Source organism: Prionailurus bengalensis, chromosome D4, assembly GCF_016509475.1.
Source record: "Prionailurus bengalensis isolate Pbe53 chromosome D4, Fcat_Pben_1.1_paternal_pri, whole genome shotgun sequence".
Classification (NCBI taxonomy): domain Eukaryota; kingdom Metazoa; phylum Chordata; class Mammalia; order Carnivora; family Felidae; genus Prionailurus; species Prionailurus bengalensis.
Genome location: NC_057359.1, coordinates 40,474,111 through 40,484,321, shown reverse-complemented (window position 1 = coordinate 40,484,321; position 10,211 = coordinate 40,474,111).

Sequence of the window (10,211 nt, the reverse complement as noted above, 5' to 3'; positions counted from 1 at the left end):
ATCTGGAAGAAATGGACAAATTCCTAGAAACATATACACTACCAAAACTGAAACAGGAAGAAATAGAAAATTTGAAAAAAAAAACAACAGTAAAGAAATCGAATTAGTAATCAAAAATCGGCCAAAAAACAAGAGTCCAGGGCCAAATAGCTTTCCAGGGGAATTCTACCAAACATTGAAGGAAGAGTTAACACCTATTCTCTTGAAGCTGTTCCAAAAATTAGAAATGGAAGGAAAACTTCCAAACTCATTCTATGAAGCCAGCATTACCTTGATTCCAAAACCAGACAAAGACCCCACTAAAAAGGAGAACTATAGACCAATTTTCCTGATGAACATGGATGCAAAAATCTTCAACCAGATATTAGTCAACCGGCTCCAACAATACATTAAAAAAATTAATCACCACAACCAAGTGGGATTTATACCTGGAACGCAGGGCTGGTTCAATATCCACAAAATAATCAATATGATTCATCACATCAATAAAAGAAAGGACAAGAACAATATGATCCTCTCAATAGATGCAGAGAATCTCAATAGATGCATTTGACAAAATACAGCATCCCTTCTTGATAAAAACCCTCATGAAAGTAGGGATAGAAGGATTATACCTCGAGATCATAAAAGCCATATACGAAAGACCCAATGCTAACAATCATCTTCAATGAGGAAAAACTGAGAGCTTTTCCCCTAAGGTTAGGAACAAGACAAGGATGTCAACTCTCGTCACTGTTGTTCAACATAGTATTGGAAGTCTTAGCCTCTGCAATCAGACAACACCAACATATAAAAGGCATCCAAATTGACCAGGAAGAGGTCAAACTTTCACTCTTTGCAGATGACATGATACTCTATATGGAAAACCCTAAAGATTCCACCAAAAAACTGCTAGGACTGATTCGTGAATTCAGCACAGTTGCAGGATATAAAATCATTGCACAGAAATCGGTTGCATTCCTATACACCAACAATGAGGCAACAGAAAGAGAAATCAAAGAATCGATCCCATTCACAGTTGCACCAAAACCCATAAAACACCTAGGAATAAATCTAACCAAAGACGTGAAAAATCTATACACCGAAAACTATAGAAACTTATGAAAGAAACTGAAGAAGACACACAAAAAAATGGAAACATATTCCATGCTCCTGGGTAGGAAGAACAAATATTGTTAAAATGTCAATACTACCCAAAGCAATCTGCATATTCAATGCAATCCCTATCAAAATAATACCAGCATTCTTCACAGAGCTAAAACAAATAATCCTAAAATTTGTATGGAACCAGAAAAGACCCTGAATAGCCAAAGCAATCTTGAAAAAGAAAACCAAAGCAGGAAGCATCACAATCCCGGACTTCAAGCTATACTACATAGCTGTAATCATCAAGCCAGTATGGTACTGGCACAAGAACAGACACTCAGATCAATGGAACAGAACAGAGAACCCAGAAATGGACCCACAAACATATGGCCAACTAATCTTTGACAAAGCAGAAAAGAATATCCAATGGAATAAAGACAGTCTCTTCAGCAAGTGGTCCTGGGAAAACTGGACAGCAACATGCAGAAGAATGAATCTGGACCACTTTCTTACACCATATACAAAAATAAACTCAAACTGGATGAAAGACCTAAACGTAAGACGGGAAGCCATCAAAAGCCTCGAGGAGAAAGCAGGCAAAAACGTCTTTGATCTTGACCACAGCAACTTCTTACTCAATGTGTCTCCGGAGGCAAGGGAAACAAAAGCAAAAATGAACTCCTGGGACCTCATCAAAATAAACAGCTTCTGTACAGCAAGGGAACAATCAGCAAAACTAAAAGGCAACCGATGGAATGGGAGAAGATATTTGCAAATGACATATCAGATAAAGGGTTAGCGTCCAAAATCTATAGATAACTTATCAAACTCAACACCCAAAAAACAAATAATCCAGTGAAGAAATGGGCAAAAGACATGAATAGACACTTCTCCAAAGAAGACATCCAGATGGCCAACTGACACATGAAAAAATGTTCAACATCACTCATCATCAGGGAAATACAAATCAAAACCACCGTGAGATACCACCTTACGCCTGTCAGAATGGCTAACATTAACAACTCAGACAACAACAGATGTTGGCAAGGATGCAGAGAAAGAGAATCTCTTTTGCATTGTTGGTGGGAATGCAAACTGGTGCAGCCACTCTGGAAAACAGTATGGAGGTTCCTCAAAGAACTAAAAATAAAACTACCCTACAACCCAGCAATTGCACTACTAGGCATTTATCCACGGGATACAGGTGTGCAGTTTCGAAGGGACACATGCATCCCCATGTTTATAGCAGCAGTATCAACAATAGCCAAAGTATGGAAAGAGCCCAAATGTCCATCAATAGGTGAATGGATAAAGAAGATGTGGTTTATATATACAATGGAGTATTACTCGGGAATCAAAAAGAATGAAATTCTGCCATTTGCAACTACGTGGATGGAACTGGAGGGTATTATGCTAAGCGAAATTAGTCAGAGAAAGACAAATATCATATGACTTCACTCATATGAGGACGTTAAGACACAGAACAGATGAACACAAGGGAAGGGAAGCAAAAATAATATAAAAACAGGGAGGGGGACAAAACATAGACTCTTAAATATGGAGAACAAACAGAGGGTTCCTGGAGAGGTTGTGGGAGGGAGGATGGGCTAAATGGGTAAGGGGCATTAAGGAATCTACCCCTGAAATCACTGTTGCACTATATACAAACTAACTGAAATGTAAATTAAAAAAATAAATAAGAATAAACAAACAAACAAATAAATAAAGTGTTATGAAAATCATGTACATGTGGCACACAATACCATTTACAGAAAGTTTAAAAGTTACAAAATAATACCAAACATTGTTTATGGATACGTCAACAATAGTGAATATAAGCAAACAAATAGTAAAAGCATAAGAACCCTCCCAAGAAGTTCAAATTCATGATGGTGGTTATATTCTGTATGTTTGGAAACCTCATAAAAGGTAAGTGCATTTTTAAAAACTTTGTAGAATATCTTCCTTCTAGTCCACTGTCCCTAGAAATGATCATTCCTCCTCTTTTACCGATTGGGAGCCTCCCCAGCATAAGAACGGCTCGAACAACTGTTATTCCCACTGATTGATGTGTCATGAGTTGAAGTCTTTTTTTGTCAAACGGGCTGCATACACTGTTCACTCTGGTTGTATTAAATCACATTGGTGAATCTATAAAGCATCCAATTTAGACCTGTCCCCAACCCCCCATGCAGACCTCCGGGGCCCCTTTATTTAAAACGCTTGGAGAAACAAATATTACATGGATTGGTTTTGCTTTTGCAAGAATGACAGATGGTTAAAATGACTTTTAAATGGGGTTACCATTGACCAATTATTTCCCTTCCTATTTAAGTTAACAGCTATTCTGTTTTGTAAGTGAGGCGTTTCAACTCTGGCTGCTCTTTGATAGTTACCCAAAATAGCCAAAGCTAGTTCTAACCCAGGTCAATTGAACCAGAATGTCTGAGATGGAATCAATACTGGCCTTTTTTCCCATGTCCCCGAAAAACCTCTCCCTTCCTCTTCTTCTTTCCTTTCATGGAGTTTAAGAAATAAAAATTAATGATGTATCTGAAGCTCCTTACATAGCCTTCCTACTCCTATAAAGGTAACCACTATCTTGATTTTCTTTTTAATGTTTATTTTTTAATTTTATTTTATTTTTAAAAAAAAATTTTTTTTCAACGTTTATTTATTTTTTTTGGGACAGAGAGAGACAGAGCATGAACGGGGGAGGGGCAGAGAGAGAGGGAGACACAGAATCGGAAACAGGCTCCAGGCTCTGAGCCATCAGCCCAGAGCCCGACGCGGGGCTCGAACTCACGGACCGCGAGATCGTGACCTGGCTGAAGTCGGACGCTTAACCGACTGCGCCACCCAGGCGCCCCTTTAATGTTTATTTTTGAGAGAGAGAGAGAGAGAGCGCACGCATGCATGCACACACATATGGACACGTTTGAGTGGGGTGGGGGTGGGACAGAGGATCTAAAGCAGGCCCTGAGCTGACAGCAGAGAGCCTAATGTGGGGCTCGAACTCAAGAACTCTGAGATCATGACCTGAGCCGAAGTCGGAAGCTTAACTGACTGAACCACCCAGGCGAGCCAGATTTCTTTTTAACTTAGATTTTTATAGGCCTTTTGGTTTATGAGACTTGTTCTCCTTTTGGTCACTCTCCAAGGACACCTTTAATGCTGCCAATTTAAAGAGAAGCTGTAAAGAGACTTCTTATTTTGAGCGATGTCCATGGACAAACGATCATTGTAATCTGGAGCTGTTGCTGCTACTAAAATTTACTTACAAACTGATTTGCTACGTGCAAATTCAACCCAGGCTAGACTCGTTATTTTGTCCTTCATAGCTATTTTTGTGCCATAATACTTTGTAGTAGAAATGAAACTAAATGAAAGTATTTTGAGAGGAAAAAAAAAAGGCTATTGAGAATTGTCGACATAGCATGGAGTTTCCCAATTCAAGTTATATCTCTGTCCTACGTGGTTTATAAAAACCAAGGTGTGGTCACAGTGGGAGTGTGACACATCCTGGTTGTTCAGGGTTGTTCCAGCTCCTGTGGTGAATGGACATACATAATTGATAGGAGGAATTGAGTTCCATGAGTAATTGATATTTGAATGAAGGAATACACAATTCTGTGTGAAATTAACCTCGAGACACTTGACACTTTGAAAAAAGATAGTTTAGATGAAAAGCAAAGGTCTGTAGCCAACATAAATGATTGAAAGAAAACAGGGAACTTTTAAAAGGGGGATAGAAAGATGTCTATGACATTGTAGAAAGCTGCTCTCTAAGGTTCAGTGTGTTCAAACGGATGATTAATTATGAGAGTGAAAGGGTTCAAAGTATGTCACCCCCAAATATGTCACCTTTGCATATTTATTCTGAGCCGAAGACAGCTGAGAGTCAATAGATGCAGAAAAAAGCCTTCCTGTGTCTAAGCAGAAACTTCTGAGAAATCAGGACTGCCCCAAATCCTCTCTCCTGGGGAAGTTTTACAGCCATAAGGGGTTGGAAAGTGGGCACCAGGATGGGCTTGCACAAACAAATCTTAGGAACATACCCTTATCTTCCATTAGTTTCCCCATATATTTACCTTTCCACAATTTACTGCCCCTAGAAGCTTTTTTTTTTTTCATTGCTTTCTCTCCTCTTCAAAAATGTATTGCCCTTTGTTACAATGGTATATAAGTCTCCAGTGCTGAGCACCTCTTTGGGGTTTTCATTCCATTTCTGTAAGACCCCTACCCATATGCATACATAATCAATCTTTTTCTCCTGTCAATCTATTTTTTTTTTTTCAGTCTAATTTGCAGGGTCCGATTTACTGAACCCAGTAGAGGGAAAAGGTATATTTTTCCTCTCCTGCAAGAGTGAACACTAAATAATTATATGTTTAAAATGAACCATAAGAGCTAAATGTAAAGAAACTTTTTTTTTTTTGGAAAAAAAAAAAACTTTGGGAAAATATTTTCGTCAAGATTTTGACTCTCAGTTGAGTGATAAACAGAGCAACCAAGAATATCCTTCTCTTATTTTAAAGGAAATTGGGGGAAAAAGGGGATTTTAAAAATAGCTTATTTATTTATTTATTTTATTTATTTTATTTTTTAACGTTTATTTATTTTTGAGACAGAGAGAGACAGAGCATGAACAGGGGAGGATCAGAGAGAGGGAGACACAGAATCTGAAACAGGCTCCAGGCTCTGAGCTGTCAGCACAGATCCCCACGCGGGGCTTGAACTCACGCACTGTGAGATCATGACCTGAGCCGAAGTCGGCCGCTTAACCGACGGAGCCACCCAGGCGCCCCTTAAATTGCTTTTAAAAAAATTAAAAAAAAATTTTTTTTTTAACGTTTATTTATTTTTGAGACAGAGAGAGACAGAGCATGAACAGGGGAGGGGCAGAGAGAGAGGGAGACACAGAATCGGAAACAGGCTCCAGGCTCTGAGCTGTCAGCACAGAGCCCGACGTGGGGCTCTAACTCACGGACCTCGAGATCATGACCTGAGCTGAAGTCAGCCGTTTAACTGACCAAGCCACCCAGGCGCCCCTTAAATTGCTTTTTTAAACAGTAGGCAGTAAGTAGGCTTGAGTTTTCTGCCATGACCTGGAAAAAAAAGTACTGAAGTCTGCAGCAGAACACTGTTCCAAACCCCCAAGTTATCAAACTCATAGGCAGAATCCATGTTTAAGAGTAAGACTTCATCCTAGGGGCGCCTGGGTGGCTCAGTCTGTTAAGCATCCAACTTCAGCTCAGGTCCTGATCTCAAGGTTCGTGTGTTCAAGCCCCACGTTGGGCTCTGTGCTGACAGCTCAGAGTCTGGAGCCTGTTTCCGATTCTGTGTCTCCCTCTCTCTCTGCCCCTCCCCTGTTCATGCTCTGTCTCTCTCTGTCTCAAAAAGAAACAAACATTTAAAAAAAAAAAAAAAAGAATTCATCCTGGAAGCACAGGGAATTAATTAGACCAGACCATCTTGTCTAATTGACCCGCTTTTTTGGTGTGTGGCTCTCTGAAACTTTTTGGACCCTCCCAGGATTTTCTAAAGTCAGCTACAAGTGACTTTTGGCTATTTCCAAAATGAATAATCCTAAGGTTATGAAATAAAAGACAAAATCTGAAGAGAATTACCATGAAGAAGAGTTATTACTAAAAGTATATGTGGACCAGTGATAACATTATGAGAAATGGTGCACTGTCTCCTAAAACAAACATTTTGGCTACTATTCATTGAACACTTATTGGGTGTCTACTCTATGCCACAACTTGCAAAGTTTAGAAGAGACACCCATTTGGATGTCTCTTAGCCACTAGTATGCAGTGAAACTGGTTTTGGGACTCATAGCTGCCCTGACATGTAAGCCGGGACTAGGTTCCTGGCACATTCATTGCTGGATCTTGTCCCCAGTGTTTTTTGACAAACATTTCTTGTCTATGTCGGTCAGCAGTATATCTCTATCCCTGTCTCAGCAGTCGACCAATTAGCAAGAAGTCCAATGACATCAAGGGTATTTTTCTCTTGCTTTACTTATCTGTTTTTCCAGATTTTTCTATAATGCAAAACATAGCTTTTGTCATAAGAAAAAGAGTCATTTTAATTTTAAGAACCGAATGAGAGACGAGCAATGTTTAATCCACTTGACAGTGATTTGTAGGCATGAAAAGAGCCCCATGCCCAGTGAAGGAGCTGTAAAAGGAGACTCTTATCACTGAGTTTTTTTTTTTTTTTATCTGGGTTTACTTGTTTCCATAATAGCAACCAGGGCATCTAAGAGTGGGTAGGTTGACTTTTCTGTTGAATATGCACTTATTATCTTGTAAATTAAATTCCTGCCCTATTTGGCTATAGGACACCAATGACAGGGAGAGCTGGGACCCAAAAAAGAGTACCCTAAGAACAAAACAATCAAGGCAAAAATATGGAAAAGTTTGTTTAAAAATCCCTCTGTCAATAATTATACACTATGCCTCCAGTTTGTCCAAGCAAAAAGAGATTCAAAACGTTATCATGGATATTTCCCAGAATAGATGGTCCTCTTGCATCTAGTTTTTTATCTGTTTATATACCTGAGAGATGATCTACTAACATCTAGTGAGTTTTATCTTGTGAAAATTTAAATTACTCCTCAACACTTTTAGTAAGTTATAAAACACTGGTTCACACTCAGCTTTTAGGGATGCTCATGAGAGAAGTAAGCACGTGGAGTTGGTTAAAGTAAATCTACTTCACTGGAATATGTTTATCTTTCAACTCTCTGCCTTTGGTGCCCATATGCCCAGGGCAAGCTAAAGTTTTTTTCTTCATTCACTCAGTGACTGTTAACCGGGAGCTTCCTAAATGCAAGATGAAATGCCTGCTGAATACTAATAATGGAATAAGCACTGTATTCATCATGCTCGTACATTTAAAGCAGGTCAGAAGGAATCTGATTCTGACTCAGTTTCACAAGTGTGTGACTAGACAATTTAGGACTTTTCCTAATCAAAGTGAATCATGAACCCTTAACCTCATTTGTTAAAGGCTGTGAAACAATGTCAGCTTTTTGGGGACAACTCTATAATTTACCTTTCCTTTCTTCCTTCTATAGAAAAGTGTCCTTTTTTCTCCTCATTCACACCGGATTCCTGCACTTCTGATCTCTTAATAGTAATCAGTCCAATGAATTTTCATTTATATCCATCACACTTAACATAATACATGCTATGGGTTTCATGCTTTGGCTGATGGTGGGGTTCCAAGACAGCAGCAAACTCCACCCCAGTATCTCATACAGGTTTGGCAAGTGTGATGACAAATGTAAATCAGAAATAATTGGGAGGAACGTCAATAGGGAAGAAGGGACATCAGGGAAGAGTTCCTAGAGGAAGACTGGATTGCTATATATCAGGTTCTTATATCTGATTTTTGTAGAGATTTCAGGAAGGAGATATAAAGTACTTCAAAATTAACAAACCTCAAACTGAACTCATGAACTTCCTCCCCAAATCTGTCCTCCTGTGTTTCCCCACTGGGGAGCCATCATCTCTTGTCACCTCCACCCACGTAATCATCCAAGACAGAAACCAGGGCACCAGACTCGGTTCCCTTTCTTCCTTCTCCCTGACCTACTTCAGGAACTGGAGCCAGCCTGCTGGGGTCACCATGTGAGGGTGGCACCTTGGGAGGGGATCTCCCCCTGTTTTCCCATGGTGACACAGCGAGGTGGAGAAAGAGATTCTGTCAAGAGAAGTTTGCAGCTGGCAAAACAGGACTGAGCACTGAGGCCGAGGCTCAACACAATGATGAAAACTGCAAACAAGGATTGGGGTTGTTGTCTGGGAGGTCTGCAACCAAGATAGTCTAAGGGGTGAACAGCAGGCTGAGAAGGGTGGATCATAAGTGACATTTTTAAAAAAAATGTTTATTTATTTGTTTGTTTATTTGGGGGAAAGGGGCAGAGAGACAGCAGAGATATGGAGAGAATCTCAAGCAGGCTCCTTGCTGTCAGCGCAAAGCCCAAGGCGGGGCTCGATCCCACACACTGTGAGATCATGTTCTGAGCTGAAGTCAAGTACTCTCATCCGCTCTCTTGGTTGGCCATCCTCTTAATATCTACCATCACAAAGTTCTCTTAGATAGTGCTGGTTGTCATCTAAACTCCAAAATGCCATGGAAAGGCTCAAATCTTCCATCAGTCTTTCATGCTTACTGTAGGAGAACTCATACCGATAGTACCACTTATAGACCTATCCTATAGCAGCTGTTCCTATGTCACTGCATTTGCATAGGCTAGTCCCTCAGTGGAATACCATTTCCATCGAAGAGGGCCTGGTGAATTCCTCCTTCTCAATCCTTTGTAATCAAATACAGTTAACAACTCTCCTTGTCTTTCCTTTCTCCTTGGCATAAGATAGTTGCTTTGTCCTCCTTGTCCCAGTAGCACCAGGCACATATTCTACAAAAGCACCTTCTACATTCTCTCTTCTTTGATAGACTGAGTTCGTGAGGTCAAGAACCACCCATCTTCCTCTTGCTTGTAGTGAACCCAATTCCTGGCACATAATAAGTTCTTGATCAAGGTTTACTGAGTAAATACTGTCTTACAATAGCTTTTTAAACATGTGTATACTTAGTGCCAGACTAAGCTTTATCTCCTGTAACAACCCAGACACTCTCTTGATTTATTGAGTAAATATAGGGAGGGGTAACCATGTGTTTGCTGGTCCTATTCCATATTATTTTTCCCCCAACTTCCTTCTGTGGTTATTTCACGATGCAATATTTTGTTCTGTCTAAATGATATCACATGCGGGGAGACAGATTTCCCACCCCCACCTAATAATTTGACTGGCTAAAATGGATTTCCCATTCATGTATACAGGCAAATCAGTTATTTGAAACTGTGGCTATACATAAGTCATATGAGGAACTTGAGCATTTTTAGTGCCTGGGCCCCATGTCAGACCAAATAAATCAGAACCTCTGGAGTGGATTCAGGCATGAATAAATATATGTATGCTTTTTCAGGCATCAATATTTTCAAAAAGGTTCCCAGGTGATTCCTTTTGCCAAGATGACAAAGCACTGAGTTATATCCTTTTTAGACCTTGTCATTATCCAGCTCTAAATGATCTTTTCTTAGTTAA